Here is a 16465-nt window from a genome sequence, read left to right on the forward strand (position 1 = left end):
CATTTTCTCCTGCTCCAGTGTCCAGGCCAGGGTCACCTGCTGTCCTTAGCTGGCACGATTCTGATGTTTTCGTGGACGGGGGGCCAGTTGCTTTGGGGGAACATCGCTTGGTTGGGCTGGGCGCGGGTCTCATACCTGGGCAGGAGGACTCAGAGGCGGGTGGTCCTGCCCCATTTTATGAGACTGTCTTCCATAGCCGGCTCTGTTCCCTCCACCGTTCCCCGTGTGATGTCACTGCCAGCTCTCGTCACTTGCCCCCACCTGCTGGTGAGCCCAGGATCTGGCTCAGTCATCCTCCGCCCCCCACCAGGGGTTTGCCGAGTGTCTCCTCCGCCCCCGGCCCTGGGCTGCTGTTGGGGACGCCTCTCTACACAGGCAGAAGGGTCCCTGACTCGTGGAGCTTGTGCCCAGGGGCCAAGTCCAGGCTCCTTCCTCCCAGCTGGGCCCCAGGGCAGGCCAGGACTCCCCTGAGCCTCAGTTTCCTCATCTGTGAAGTGGGGACAGTCATCTTCCACCCTCACAGGGTGACCTCAGGGAGGAAATGAGATGGTGCCAGGAAGGGACCCTTGGTGTCCGGCCACAGGAGCCCTGGGCAGCATGGGGGTGGCTGCCAGTGCCCAGAGGGGCCCCATCCCCATGTGGGGTCTGACCACACCGAGCTCAGGGAGCTCTGCCCTCCCAGATCCAAGCCCCAACATTTGTAGTGCCGCTCAAGATTGAATTAGCTTTGTTTTGTTGTTTTTTCCTGGCTGCATTGGGTCTTCGTTGCTGCGCGTGGGCTTTCTCTAGTTGCGGCAAGCGGGGGCTACTCTTCATTGCGGTGCGCGGGCTTCTCATTGCGGTGGCTTCTCTTGTTGCGGAGCACGGGCTCTAGGGCGCGTGGGCTCAGTAGTTGTGGCGCACGGGCTCTAGAGCGCAGGCTCAGTAGTTTTGGCGCACGGGCTTAGTTGCTCCGCAGCATGTAGGATCTTCCCGGACCAGGGCTCGAACCCGGATTCTTCATCCCTGCGTCACCAGGGAAGTCCCTGAATTAGCTTTTTTTTTTAGCAGCCACATCACGCAGAGCTGGCATTTCACAGGCTTCACGGAGCCAGCAGGCAGGTACATGAACTCAGAAAGGGGCACTCACTTGGGGCTGCTGCAGACCCCACAGTCAGCAGTGGCTTTGCAGCCCTACCGGGCCTGGTGTCTCTTCTGACTCTGAGTCCGGCTTGGGGGACGTGCTGAGAGGCCCCAGGGGGACAGGGGTCAGGTAGGGCCCCCAGGTGGGTCCCGCTCGGTGAAAGCGGTGGGGTGGTCCCAGGCCCGGAAATGGCTCTGTTCTAAGCGGGCCTGCGCTGGGGGCATCGGGCCAGCCCGGAGGGATAAGGCTGGAGGGGGCGATGGGGAAGGTTCCCTGACCGTGCCTGGCCTCGAATTGGCAAAGAGCAGTAAAGAGACAAGCGGAATGTCCAAGTTCACGTGACGGGCGGCGTCCGGGGTGGGGCTGGGGGCGTCTCGTCCTGCTCGCCCCTCACCGCCCCGGATTCTGCTCCTGCTCTGAAACATCAGATAATAAACGTGTTCTGTCTGGGGTCATTTGGTTACAGCCACCCCAGCAAACTCCTTTTTAATTCAAAGCCTGGCCATTCATCTGCTCTCTGGGGCTGGCTGCAGAGGACACAGAGCTAGTGTGAACCCTGGGGCACCAGAGGACTCGTGGGGGTCCACAAAGCAAAGGAAACCCCAAATAATCATGGCTTTAAGAAGATGGAAGTTGGGAATTCCTTGGTGGTCTAGTGGTTAGGACTCTGCGCTTTCACCGCTGAGGGCCTGGGTTCAATCCCTGGTCGGGGCACTAAGATCCCATAAGCTGTGCAGCGTGGCCAAAAAAAAAAAAAAAGAAGATGGAAACTTATTTTTCACTGCAGGGGGCTCTATGATGTCAGGGCCCAAGTTTCTCCTATCTTGTTCTTCCTATTCCTAGAGTCACCCCCAGGCTCCAAAATGGCTGCTGGAACTCTGGTCATCACATCTACCATCTAGCAAGCAAGAAGAAGGGAGAGGCAAAGAACGGCATGCCCCTTTCTTTACTTAAGTTGTACATCACTTTGCACCCACATCCTGCTGAACTTAGTCACACAGCCACACCTAGCTGCAAGGGAGGCTAGGAAATGTAGTCTAGGCTGCAGGGCCCCACTTCTGGCAGGGCCCATAGCTACCAACTTCACATGGACTCAGTATGCACTCACAGCCACTAAAGCCCCAGCCTTTCCCAACAGGACACCAATGTCAGGGATCTGGGGAACTTGGCAAACACCCCACCCTGTGTTCCAAGAACTCGGGGCTCATGTGCTGAGCAAGCACCAGGGACAGGCCTGGTGTCCCATGTTTCTCCAGGCCAGTGGTGGCCTTGGGTTCCCCAGGCTCAAGATCTTGTTTGTGGCGTGCCTCACTGCCTGTCTGCAGTCTTGACCAAACAATTAGAAAGGGCTCTCAGATTTCTTCAAATGAGTGGAAGAAAAGAACCAAAACCAAAATATGTTTCCCTTGGAAAACTCAGGGGTGATTTTGAAACCCAGTGATGCAGAATGTCGGGAAGGGGTTGGAGTGATTGCTCTCTAGGCCCACTGAACAGAGAAAAATCCAGAAGCACTCCTGGGAGAGGGCCCTGAAGGATGGGGAGAGGGATCTGGGGAGGAGGGCTCAGGAGTCGTGGGATCAAGTCCCGCCTTGGCTTCTGGGTGCCATGTGACCTGGGCAGGTCACTTCCCCTCTCTGGATCTCATGTTCTTATCTGTATAATGAGAGGGTGGGATCAAGAGTCCCCCCATCTCTGTTGCCCTGGGGATCAGTTCCACATCCCAGGGCACCCTGCACTCTGACCCTGTATAGCTTTCTGAAAAACCCTCAGCCCACAGCTCAGCGCTGCCCCAGGAACCCGTGGTTCCTGGGAGCCCAGCCCCAGCTCCACGTGAAGGGGCCTCTCTCCTCTATTCTTTCTCATCTGCTGGACTCCTGGCAGCACAGATGTTTCCAGAACGGGAAAGCCTTGTTCCCTCCTAGGCAAAGAGAAGACAATTTAGGAGCAATTAGCAGTTCCCTGGGAGAAGAGAGAAAGGGAAGGACGATGGGAAAAGAAAACCCTAAGATGCATCTTATTCATATTTTTTATAAAGCTTTTTTCCCCCTGATTTTAGAAAATCCAGAAACATAGGTAGAAAGTACGGAGGGAAAAGCTGATAACCCACATCCAGAAATATCCATTAGTTGCATTGGGGTACGTTTCCTTACAGTCTCTTTAGTAAATAATTTATATGAGTTCATGATTTCTACATATCACAGGTCTGCCCCTGTTGTTTCTTATAAACTCTGCATGGGTATAATTTTTGTTATTTTTTCCAGCTTTTTAGTAAGAAAGATTTCAAATGTACAGAACAGTGGAAAAAAATAGGACAACATAGTTTGTGCCCCCACCATCTAGATTTGAATACTGTTAATGTTTGCCAGTCTTTGACCTTGTTTTAATGGCTATATAATATTCCATGGCAGTAGGTGTACTTGAATTCAGTCAGTTACTGAACAAATATTTATTAAGTGGCTACTCTGTGCCCAGCGATCTCCTAGGCACTGGGGCCACGTCAGGGAAGCGTAGGACCTTCAGTGCGGAACGTAGCCAGACCAAGGAGCCAACAGCCAGCAGGCGAAGTGGAATTTCTAACGTGCAATTCAGCCTTCCTGGGAGCTCAGGGCACCCTTAAAATGGGGGAAAGTTCTCTACGGGGACTTTTGGGTTTTGTGTGTGTGTGTTTCTGTGTGTATGTTTTTAATTTTATTGGAGTAGAGTTGATTTACAATGTCGTGTTAGTTTCCGGTGTACAGCATAGTGATTCAGTTATACATATACACATATTCTTCTTTTTCAGATTCTTTTCCCATACAGGTCATTACAGAATACTGAGTAGTGTTCCCTGTGCTGTACAGGAGGTCCTTGTTGGTTATCTATTTTATATATTCTACAGGGAGTTTGGCCATCAGTTTGGGGCCCACTTCCTCAGTACGACGGAAACCAGTGGGAAACCAGTGCCAAGTGGTGCCTGACTTTTTTCAGCCATGTCTCCACAACAGCCACTGGCTGTGGGTAGGACGCCACTGCAGCAGGGCCCAGCCCAGTGGTCCCCAAAGGCTGACCACATGCCAAAGCAGGCCTGGTTAAGCATTTGCACAGTCCAAAGCAAACAGACAGGAAGGGACATGGGAGACGCAAAAGCGTACTCACAAAGTGGGGCTGATCCCATTAAAAAAAAAAATTCCGAGATTGTTGATTTCCTTTGCTTTTGGTGCTAATGTGTCTCTTGCTTGGTGCAAAATGTCAGTGGTTGTAAGTAGTACTTTAGAAGTTGTCCTTTCTTGGCCAAACAAAGAGTTGGCAACCCTCTGTTGTTCCCAAAACTGGGGAAAAAGAAGAATTACTAACCTATGACATCTAAGAGCTGGGAGCTGCCATTGGGTTGATCTCACGCACTCACAGTGGATGGGAATGGCCAAGGCATTGTGACCCTTTCCTGTTTTCTGATCTACAACTTGAATTTCTTTTTTTTTTTTCCTTAATTTATTTTATTGAAGTATAGTTGATTTACAATGTTGTGTTAATTTATACTGTACAACACAGTGATTCAGTTATACATATATCTACATTCTTTTTCATATTTTTTTCCATTATGGTTATCACAGGCTATCCTATATAGTTCCATGTGCTATACAGTAGGACCTCGTTGTTTATCCATTCTATGTATAATGGTTTACATTGCTAACCCCAAACCCCCAATCCATCCCTCCCCCACCCCCCTCCCCCTTGGCAACCACAAGTCTGTTCTCTATGTCTGTGAGTCTGTTTCTGTTTCGTAGAGAAATTCTTTTGTGCCATATTTTAGATTCCACAGATAAGTGATATCATATGGTGTTTGTCTTTCCCTATCTGACTTACTTCACTTAGTATGATAATCTCCAGGTCCATCCATGTTGCTGCAAATGGCATTCTTTCATTCTTTTTTATGGCTGAGTAATATTCCATTGTGTATATGTACCACATCTTCTTTATCCATTCCTCTGTCGATGGACATTTAGGTTGTTTCCATGTCTTGGCTATTGTGAATAGTGTGCAGCTTGAATTTCTTACCATTCAGCCTGTCCCAGTGTCCAGGGGCCCCAGGCCTCGAGGGGGAGGGTCAGTCTCACCTGGGAGACAGGTGAGCCACCTCTGTCAGTGATGGGGGTGGAAAGGATGCTCGTGGCTGCCAGGGATACAGTTCTCTGGGACGTGTGGCAGGGGCACCTTTATGCCAGCCCTCCAAACGAGGAAACTGAGGCACGGAAGGGTTTGCGTCCTGTGCCCGAGGAGATCAGAGCCAGGCGCCAAAGCCTGTGCCTCCCTTCCACAAGGGGTCCCGATTTCACCAATCAGGAAAATTCAGAAATAATAATCTGGGGGAAACAAATGCAGGTAAGACACCTTTTTATTTGGCCCAGACAGAAACACTTTTCAAAAGCCCAAAAAACTGAGGTTTCCCTATCACAGCATTTTATTCAAGGAACGAATACGGTAACGCACACACACACGCAGATGATCTCAGAGGAGGTGCCAGCTGCCCCCTCACGCTGACATACTCTAAACGCTCAGGGTCCCTATTTTGCTCCTCTTTTTTGAGCTCCCGATGGCCAAACTGCTTGATTCATATCTCAGCTCCTCCGCCTGGCAGTCCTGAGACTGTGGCCCAGGTCTGACCTGCCTGGGGCCTCATTTTCCTCATCTGTAAAATGGGGACAGTAAGACAGCCCTTCAACAGGGTCTCGCGTGGGGTGAGTGCCCGGACGTGATGGTCACTTTTGTTCCTGGTCCTGAAGCAGGGACCTGGCTGGGCTCGGGACCTGGGGGGGGGGGGGGGGGGCGTGTGAGCGAGGAAAGTGGGAGGATGGCCAAGATCCACTCTACTGACTTTGGGCTCCACCAAGGCATCCGAGCCGCCTCTGTCCAAGGCACCGAAGGGTGACCTCCCCTCGGGCTCCGCGATTCCACAAGCACAATTCAGCGTCTTCCTCGGGCTCTGCAGAACTTTTTCCTCTAAACAATGAGTGCTGAGCTCCTGTGCTTCCTCCCCACCAAGGGCGGCATCGCACATCCGCTGCGTTTGGCCGGGATGGTCGCTGCGGAGGCCAAGGCCTGGGGGATGGGCTCCGTCCAGGAGCAGAACTGCATACTCGGAGGGGTGGGGGGAGTGTGTGTGGCCCGAGACCAGGTCCCTCCCAGGACAGTCACTCTCGGAGGACGCCGTCCAACCCGGCGGGGCCTTCCGTGACAACATGATATCGGAGGAGAACTTGATGAGAATGTGGAAATTTCCAGAGAATGCGAGTTTGGGTCTGGTTCCTTGGACTTCTGAATGATCAGAGGTCACTCAGAGCAGTATGCAGTCAGGATCTGTGTTCCCACGTGGGTGCTTAGGATGATCATAAAGCCATCCATTCATTCAACAAGATTGTGATCGAGCAGCTGCTCTGGACTGCGCCCTGGAGGACCACAGCAGACAGGACAGGTGTGCGCCCTGATTTCCTGGAGTCTCAGTCCAGAGGGAGCCCCCATTTATTTATTTATTTATTTATTTATTTTTTAAATGTTTACAGGGGCCCAACTTTTTTTTTTTTTTTTTTAATTTATTTTGTCTGCCCCGGGTCTTAGTTGCAGCACGTGGGATCTTTAGTGACAGCATGTATACGGGATCTAGTTCCCTGATCAGGGATCGAACCCGGGCCCCCTCCATTGGGAGCATGGAGTCTTACCCACTGGACCACCAGGGAAGTCCCGAGGGAGCCCCCATTTAAACAAGAGCTTGGCAGTTCCGCGGGTGGTAAAGACGGTGTTCAGAAGATCTGGTGGGAAAGCAAGGTGAGAGCAGAGAGAAGCCACATCACCCCCACTAGGACGGCTACAGTCAGAAAGGTGGGCAGTCACAAGGGTTGGTGAGGAGGCAGAGGAATCAGAACCAGCATGTCAGAAAGGTGGGCAGTCACAAGGGTTGGTGAGGAGGCAGAGGAATCAGAACCAGCATGTCAGAAAGGTGGGCAGTCACAAGGGTTGGTGAGGAGGCAGAGGAATCAGAACCAGCATGTCAGAAAGGTGGGCAGTCACAAGGGTTGGTGAGGAGGCAGAGGAATCAGAACCAGCATGTCAGAAAGGTGGGCAGTCACAAGGGTTGGTGAGGAGGCAGAGGAATCAGAACCAGCATGTCAGAAAGGTGGGCAGTCACAAGGGTTGGTGAGGAGGCAGAGGAATCAGAACCAGCATGTCCTGCTGGTGGGAATGGAAACTGGTGCAGCTGCTTGGGAAGACGGCCCGGCAGCTCCACAAAAGGTTAAACATAGAGTGACCACGTGACCCAGGCATTCCACTCCTAGGTATCTACCCAAGACACACGGAAACGCCCACACACACAAAGTGTCCACAACTGTTCACAGCAGCACTATTCACAATAGCCTCAAAGTGGAAACGACCCAAATATCCATCAGTGGATGAATGAATAAACAAAAGGTGGTCTGTCTGTGCACTGGGATGTTATTCAGCCATAAAAAGGAATGAAGCACAGGCTGTGACATGGATGAACCTTGAAAACATCCTACTAAGTGAAAGAAGCCAGTTACGAAAGACCCACATACTGTGTGATTCCACTTGCACGAAATGTCAAGAATAGGAAAATTCATAGAGACGGAAAGTAGATTAGTGTTTGCCAGAGCTGGGGGGTAGGGAGAATGGGGGTTGACACTAAAGGATGTAGGGTTTCTTTGGGGGGGTGGTGAAAATGTTCTGGAATTACATAGCGCTGATGGTTACACACCCTTGTGAATACGTTTTAAAAAAGACTGCTGAATTGTACACTTTAAAATTGTGAATTTTATAGTATATGAATTGTAGCTCAACATTAAAAAAAGCAGAGAGAAGGGCCGGGAAATGGGCGCTTTCAATCTTTTAAGGATCTCTCCACACATAAGTCCTGGAAAGTGTATAAAATATTCATTCCTTTTAAAGTTTCCAGGCTTTCACAGGCCACAGAGCTGTGGCCCGTTCTTCATGATCTTCTTGCTAGGGGTTATTTCTCTGGCGTGGGCTGTCCAGGGAAGGTGCTAGCACATTTTGAGCACAGTAAGGGCTCAGAAAATACAGGCATGTCAGAAGCCACAGGGATGTCTGAGACAGTCACCTCTTTGCTTTTCTTCGGAGGTCTAAATTCCATTCAAACCCTTCTGCCCTTCAAAGCCAGCCCTTGTTGGACCCTCTCCACTTAAATGTACATATAGCCTTTTAACGAAAGGGAACAGAGTGGGTACTGCCAGGTACTGTTGGGCAGGTTGTTCACTGCACGCAGCATTTATTGAACATTTGCGATATACCGGAAACTGTACTGAGCTCATTTTCTACGATGAACTTTGTTTAATCTTCACGTTCACCCTTGGGTGAGAGTTGTTATCTTCAGTTTATGAAGGCAGGAGCCTTGGGAAATTTCATGATTCCCCCTAATTCCCGCTCCTTTCACAGCTGTGCTGGGAGGGCTGCAACTCCAGCAGGAGCCTGGCCTTCCTGCAAAGCAGGCCCTGCCTGACCGCTGGGAGGAGCCAGAGTTCTCCAGCACCCCAGGCCTCTCCACGCCTAGAGCTGGCCTTAGCTGGAGGAAGTGCAGTGGTTAGACGCTCGCACCAGGGGTCAACAGGACCTGGGTCCAACCTAGCTGGCTCTGTTCTCATGCAAGTTGTTTAATCTCTCTGCTTCACAATCCTGTGCTGGTTTCGTTTCCCCATCAGCCCATGAGGGCAGGGGCCCAGCTGTCCCATTCGCGGCAGTACCCAGTGCCTGGTGCATTCCCTGGCACGTACGAAGCATGTAGTTAATAGTTTTTTGAACAAATGAGTGAATGAATGAATGAACGTGTCCTACTCAGTGCGGGGGGCTGGGCTGAGACTGCAGGATGGGCCCTTGGAAGTCACCAGACCCCTGGTAGAAGAGGCCACAGCCCCAGGGTGCCCCATCCTGGCAGAGGTCAGAGTCTCCATGGGTGGTCCTACCCTAGGGTGTGATCAGAACAAAGCCCAGAAAACACGGCTGTAGGGCCCCCACGTGGTGGGGGGAGCGGGGGGTGGGGGGGGAGTCCTGGCCTCTCCTGTTTAGCGGCCTTGCCCGCACCGTGACCTTCCCCACCTGGCCCCGTCCATCTCGTCGCTGCCCGGGCCACCAGGGAGCCTTTCGCACGGAGAGGGGACCTTCTCCATCTGCAGGGCCTCCCGGGACTTGCGTCTCCAGCTCTCCAATTACATTCCATTCACAAAAAACAATCTAGATCTTAAGACGTATGAGCGCATTAGAAAGGAAAGAAGCGAGGTGGAAAAATGTGGTCAGGGCGCGAGCGAGCTGGGATTGGGGCACAGGAAGTGGCTGCTCCGCCCCCTTTCCACCCACCCACACACATGCCAGCCCGGGAGCCTTTCCATCTGCCGTGTGGGCTGCCCGAGCTGTGGAGGTGGGGGGAGTGGCCCGAGAGGCAAAGACTTTCAGAGGTGGAGGCCCCCTCTCCCCTCCACCAACCGGTCCATTCTCCCCTCTCAACCGGGGACTGTCGGGCGGCAGGTCGTTCATTCTGCGCGAAGACCTGGCTCCGTCCAGCAAGCCGCGTGCCCTGGCGTGGGGTTCTGTGGCCCAGCGGAGCATCTTTTCCTCACACACAAAGGCACCACCTGGGCTAGTGGTCCTGGCTCCTGTATCTTTACTTCTAAGATGCTTAAAACAGAACTTTGCTAAGTGTGACTCCGCCTCCACCCTCCCCCCCACTCTGAGGCTCTCCATGGCTCCCACTGACCTACAGGATAAAAATTAGGATAATAATAACGTAGCGCTCACACTTCCTAATCATTTACTGTATGCCCAGACTGCGCTAAGGGATTGTGCGTGCAGTGCCTCTTCCCCCATCACGTGCAATCTTTATATTACCGAGCATAACACATATATAGAAAACTGCACAAAACATCTGTGTACTGTCTAACAAACTATAAACACATTTAACCTTCACGGCAGCACCACGAGGTGGTCATTATTACCATCCCATTTTCCAGAGGAGGAGACTGAGATGCAGAGGGTAAGTTGCAGGCCTGAGATCACACAGTGAATGGCAGAGACAGGATTAAACCCAGGTCTCTGGCTGCATCAACCCACGGGGATCCTGTGCTGCCTCGGCTCAGGGAATCCTCACAACCCACTGCCAGGGGCTTCTCTCCTTGTGCCCATTTTCCAGATGGGACAGTGAGGTCAGAGGGCTCAGTCACTTCCTTGTCCAGGGCTCGAGGCCCAGCATGGAGGATACCAGATCCCACCACCACACTGTGCCTCTGCGCACAGTAGGTGCTGGATAAATGCCCATGTGAGTGAGGGTTGGGTGCAGTAATGTGCACCAGTGCCCAGTGCCTCCCCAGGCGGCTTTGTGAGAGGCAGAGGGGGTCCGCATTCCCTGGGAGGCCGGGTCAGACATGGAGTCTGATGTGGGGGCCTTTACCCCTTAAGTTGCTCCCCCCTCCCCGACATTCCTCTTCGCCAGAAGAGGCTTGTTTCAGGACGGAGTCCCAAGGTTGCTGGCCTTTGCCTCCCACTGGCCCCTCTGGAGCAGGCTCCCCGCCTGCACCTCCTCTCGCTCCAGCGTGCTTTGCACACAGTGGGGCCTAAATGCACTGAATTCCAAACAGCAGGGTCACCTCTGCCACTGGGAGAGCCCGTGTTCACACCCCACCCCCGGCCTTGCCACCTTGAGAAAACGACTTGGCTGCTCTGGACCTCAGTTTCCTCACCTGCAAAATGGGATGAACACCTTGCCCTAGGTTTGTTGTGCGGCTTACACCCCCTACTCTGTGCAGCGTGCCTGGGAGGGTGTTGGCACCTGTGGCGACAGCTCTGTCCCCATCGTCACGTGGCAGCACACACAGATCTGATGGCTTAAACAAAATCAGGGGCTAGGGGCTTCCCTGGTGGCGCAGTGGTTAAGAATCCGCCTGCCAATGCAGGGGACACAGGTTCGAGCCCTGGTCTGGGAGGATCCCACATGCCGCGGAGCAGCTAAGCCCTTGAGCCACAACTACTGAGCCTGCGCTCGAGAGCCCGCGAGCCACAAGTACTGAAGCCCGCGCGCCTAGAGCCCGTGCTCCGCAACGAGAGAAGCCACCGCAATGAGAAGCCCGCGCACCGCAACAAAGAGTAGCCCCCCCTCGCCGCAACTAGAGAAGAACCTGCGTGCAGCAACGAAGACCCAACGCAGCCATAAATAAATAAATAAAATCTATTTTTTAAAAAATAAATTTATTTATTTATTTATTTACTTTTGGCTGTGTTGGGTCTTCGTTTCTGTGCGAGGGCTTTCTCCAGTTGTGGCGAGCGGGGGCCACTCTTCATCGCGGTGCGCGGGCCTCTCACGGTCGCGGCCTCTCCCGTTGCGGAGCACAGGCTCCAGACGCACAGGCTCAGTAGTTGTGGCTCACGGGCCTAGCCGCTCCGCGGCATGTGGGATCTTCCCGGACCGGGGCATGAACCCGTGTCCCCTGCACTGACAGGCGGATTCCTAACCACTGCGCCACCAGGGAAGCCAATAAATCTATTTTTAAAAAAAGAACCTGCTGTATAAAAATAAATAAAAATAAAATTCAAAAAAATAATTAAAAAATAAAAATAAAAAAACCCAGGGGCTGCTCTTCACCTTGAATCCTCATCCACATGGCCCCAGAAGCCTTATTCCTGTTAGGGGATTTTTTTTTTTCTTCCTGTTGCATCTGTCAGTATCATAAATACTTGCAAGGGGAAGAAAAAAAAAACCCCCAGACTTTACGTCAACACAAACAGCCCTAATTGGTCCTGGAGCCTCATAATTCTCAGATTGTCTTGACCATGTGTATCTAGGAAATTCACAGCAGCAAAGGTGAAGGGTGTTTTCATTCGTAAATTGAAGTGGAGGCTTTGTCTTCCACTGAAATTTGGCTCCAGCTCCTCGCCTTGGGGCACTTTTTCTATGTGTGTGCAGAAATCTGACTTATCGCTTTCTTAGGGGAAAGGAGAAAATGCATGAATATTTAATTATTCTGCTGCCAGGAGGGGAGGGTTGGGAGCTAAATGAATAAAGAGCTGGATTTTTCTTTTCAAAGGCCACGGCAGGATCCGACCTGGCCCTTCAGATTTCCCCCGTCCTCCCGCCCTGTGTCATGTTGGGGGCCGCAGCTGTCATGTTCCTGCTACCCCGGCCTCTCTAGTTTTGGAAAGGATCAGCCGTAGGCGTGTTTGGGTCATTTCCGGTCGGTTCTTCTGGGCTCCTTGGCATATTTTGTTTGGCTTGCAGCAAACATAGGCGAAGGGGGTGGGGAAAGGGGAGGTAAGGTCCAGGCACATCTTTGGCCGAAGAATTGCTGGCCGACAGGGAAGGGGAACCTGTGGCTGATGAGGCTAGAACATTCTGCAGCGTGAAAGCCAAAAAATTCCAAAAGAAACATTCTGTAGTTTCCAGCCTGGAAGGGGAGGAAGAGGATTTCCTCTTTGGGCGGCTTCTGGGGGCTCTGAGGGCCCCCATCAGTGGCGGCCCCTCTGGCGGCCAGCACGGAGGGGCGGCGGCGGGGGCGGGGGACAGGAAACAGGTTTGGGAGTCTGGGCAGGACCAAATTTGGAGAAACTCAGGGGCAAGCATTTCAGCCCTGGCAGGAATAGGACTCTCTGTAAAGGCAGAACACCCGCCCCCAACGGTGGTCCTGGGGAGAGCTGCCTCTGCTTCTTGCGGGAGGTGGGTGTAAACTGAGGCACCAACGTTCCTTCACTTTGCAGAGAGAGTTTAAACGAGGACCGCGTGTCAGGGGAGAATGACCACAAGTACCGCTGGCTGAGCACCTACTGTGTACCGCAGGCTTCCCTACATCCTCAGCACACATCCCTGCAAGGGACGGGCCATTAGGTCCATAAGACAGATGTGGAAACCGTGGCTCAGAGAGGCAAATGGGCTGACCCAGCCACCTTAGAGAGAACCATCTCTTCCCCAGTAGATGATTTTAAGTTGTACTATTCTCTGTTTAACAACAGGATGCCAGATGTAAAGGCATTCTCTATAAACTGTTGAACATAAAATAATGGAGAATTCAAATTTTTTTTCATAACCATTAGGAATAATTAAGGCAATTGTGTTAGGCCAATTTTGTTATAGCGGGTCCCTTTCCTGCCATCTGACAGAAAATGGGCATAATTGATGTGCAAATAGCCCACCTTTCACATCAATAAAGCTGTAATAAAAATTCAAAAATGTTCTTAAATGATAAAGATGTTCACAATGTGAACAGCATTCCCTTGGATATGGCACCTTGTGCAGTGCACAACCTAAACCACCGAACACAGCAGCCCTGATGAGTGAGCAGATTTGAACCTGGGGCTGTCTTTCCACAGCCTGGGTACTGCCAGGCTCATCCCATGGCTTAGCTGGCTTGCGATTTGGCCCCATCCCAGCTTCTAATTGCTAATGACAAAGAGCACTTGATGAATCAGAAAGGAAGGAATAGAAGGAAGAGAGGTGTAGGGATTAGATCCAGTTCGTATCACTCTCTCCCGAGTCCTAGCGCAGGGCCTGGCATGCAGTGGGCTCCTTAAGGCAGCCTGAATGAATGACTGTGTGAATGAAAGCTAAGTCCGCTCCTCTCCCCACCCCCTTGTCTGCGTCCCACACGGCACTGAGCTCAGGGGTGGTGGCAGATGGAGGGGCTACAATCTGCAACCCCACTGAGCCAGGGGAAGAGAGCCAGTTCCCACAGGCCCCGGGACACAGTGAGCCGTGTGAAAGCCGCCGGCCAGAACCTCTTGTAATCAGGGACAATGCTTGGCCCTCAGTCCCGAAGGACATCCCGGGGTCTCCGGAGGCTGGACCGGTCCTGCCAAGTGCTCTGGCCTTCTGCCCGCCCAGCGCCGCCTGGTGAGGGTGGGGCCCACCTGGCGACTCCTTCCTTCCAGCTGCTGGCTCCGGGGGTTCCGGCCACGCTTTCCTGTGGCCGCCCCTTGTCTTCCCGGCCCCCACCCTGCTGGCCTTGCTGCTCCAGTTTCTGCCTGCCACCAGCCCCGGCCTTTCTGGGCTGTCCCCCTGGGGCACGGGGCTGGGGGCCTCAGCCCCCAAGGAGGGGGTGACGGCTCTGGCTCTGTGCAGCTGACTCGTGTGTCACGCTCGCTGAGGGTGGGTCTTGAGACAGCAGTGCTCACCTGAGTAATGGGACCGTGTGGATACCCTCCACACTCACTCCCTCAGGCCTCGCGCGGCGGTCCTTGGATAGGCTGGGGTCATTATCCCAGCTTCACAGGTGGGGAAACTGAGGCTCTGAGAGCTTGAGGGACTTGACAGGGTCACACTAAGTTTATCAGAGGCAGTCAAGGTTTGAGCCCAAGCACGTCTGCCTCCACATTGGGAGTGTCTAACCATTCTGCCAACCTGCCCTGCACACCCCAGGACTTCAGCCCGCGCACCCAGGTTGCGTCTGGGATTCTCACCCCTGGTGGAGATGCCTAGGACTGTGCTGGAAGCAGAGAGAACATTCCCCTTGCCCCGCCCCCACCAGTTTCTGGCTCCAGTGACATCCAACAGAACACCCTGAACAGGCCAGGAAGTTGGATGGACTTTGCCCAAACAGTGTTCTTATGGGGGAGACCAGAAGTGGTTGTGTTGCTTCCTTCTGAAGTTTCTCCAGGACAGACCCCGGTGTGTGTGTGTGTTTGTGTGTGTGTGTGTGTGTGTTACCACCTTCACCTGGAGGACCGATGTCTCCTCAGAGCCTGGCTGTCAGAGCGAAGAGGGGGCGGACAGTGGGAGGGGTTGGAAGGAGAAGAGAGGGGAAGGCAGGCAGGGAACACGCTCAAGCCACAAGGCCAGGGGGGGTTTGTGAGAGAGAAGACATGGCTCCTCCGGTGGGGGTCCCCAGGGCATGGGGACCGTGTCTGCCCCACAGATCCCCAGGGGAGCCCTGTCAGTGGGAGCCACTGTGTTGTGGAGGAGAGAGCCCTGGCCCGGGGTGGGCAGGAGAGCCTCAGTGCTGACACTTGCTAACAGTTGCGTTCCTGGGTGGATACACTGCCACTCTGACCCTCAGTCTCTTCATCTGGAAAGTGAGCAAAACATAGTTCCTACCTCGTGGGTGGTTGTGAGGAGTAGATAAGCTAGCAAGATGAAATTAGCGTGCTCCTCAGTGCTCATACACATTAGGAAAAAAAGGAAGAAGGCTCGGGCCATCCCAAAAGGTCAGTTTGAGGGCTGAGGGAAAGAATTCTCCATTTCCTCCAGGGCCTGGCCTCGGTTTGGCCCCACTTCCTGTCCCAATGTGGCCAATCAGGCCTGCCCAGATTTAACCCCTCCCCTGCCCAAAGTCACCTCAGCCACTTGGCCAGGGCCTGGCCCATTTGGTTTAATTGGCCTCAGCCTGCATTTTAAGGCAAAAGTAGACCTCTCCGGGTACCATCCAGGACGGTCTCCCCACCCTGCACAGCTGCAGCACCCCCGACCCTTCCAGTCGCTCCGATTTCCTGGTGCTCTAGGGCTCAAGGTCAGTGGGTCATGCAGCTCACCTCCTCTCCCTGCAAGTCTGGACCTCATTTCCTTGTCCATGGAGCAGCTCAGGCGACCTGAACATCCTTCCAACTCCACCTCCCACAAGGTCGTCACTCAGGGTGACATTTCCCTCCACCTCTGCCATCTTCCTAGAAAAGTCTCAGGGAAGGGCTTTGATTGGTCCTGGTTAGGTCACATGCCCATCCTAGCACCAATCACAGTGGCTAGGAGAATGGGAAACTGTGATTGGCCAGGACTGGGTCACATGTTCTCCCCTGTTGCAGAGGGACAAGAGCAAAATACTGTGATTGGCACCTGCCCCCAGAACCTCAGGGTTGGGGCGGGAGAAGCCACTCCCCCAAGTCAGGGACGCAGTTGTGCAGTTCTGTGGGGAAAACCCAAACGCCAGATGTCCACACTTAGGCTAAGTCCAAGGTGGGGTGAAGCAGGGTGGGATAGAGCTAGGTAGGTGGGGCCAGCAAGGGAAATGCATGGAGACCCCCAGCCCCTTCTGCCATGTGTCCAAGGAGAAGGGGTGCAGTGACACCCCCTGTGCAGTGACACCCCCTGTGCAGTCCCTGTACGGCTGTCCTGGTGCCTCAGGCCTCCCTTCCCTGCCACCAGAGCACACGTTGCAAACATCTGCCCTGCTGGCTGCTGGGGGTCGCCCTCCTGGAGTTTCCTGCTGCTGACAGGAACCGTTTGCCTTTTTATTACCCTCAGCGCACATCTGGGAACACTCTTGGATCAGTCTGGCCGAGCCAGTGGGCTGAAGAGCTGACTCCCAGGCCAAGCTCATGGGGGCAGGGTGGGGAGCGGTGGCGACAGCCTGGGTCTGGGAAGCGCCTCCCTCC

Source organism: Balaenoptera ricei, chromosome 19 (assembly GCF_028023285.1).
Source record: "Balaenoptera ricei isolate mBalRic1 chromosome 19, mBalRic1.hap2, whole genome shotgun sequence".
Classification (NCBI taxonomy): domain Eukaryota; kingdom Metazoa; phylum Chordata; class Mammalia; order Artiodactyla; family Balaenopteridae; genus Balaenoptera; species Balaenoptera ricei.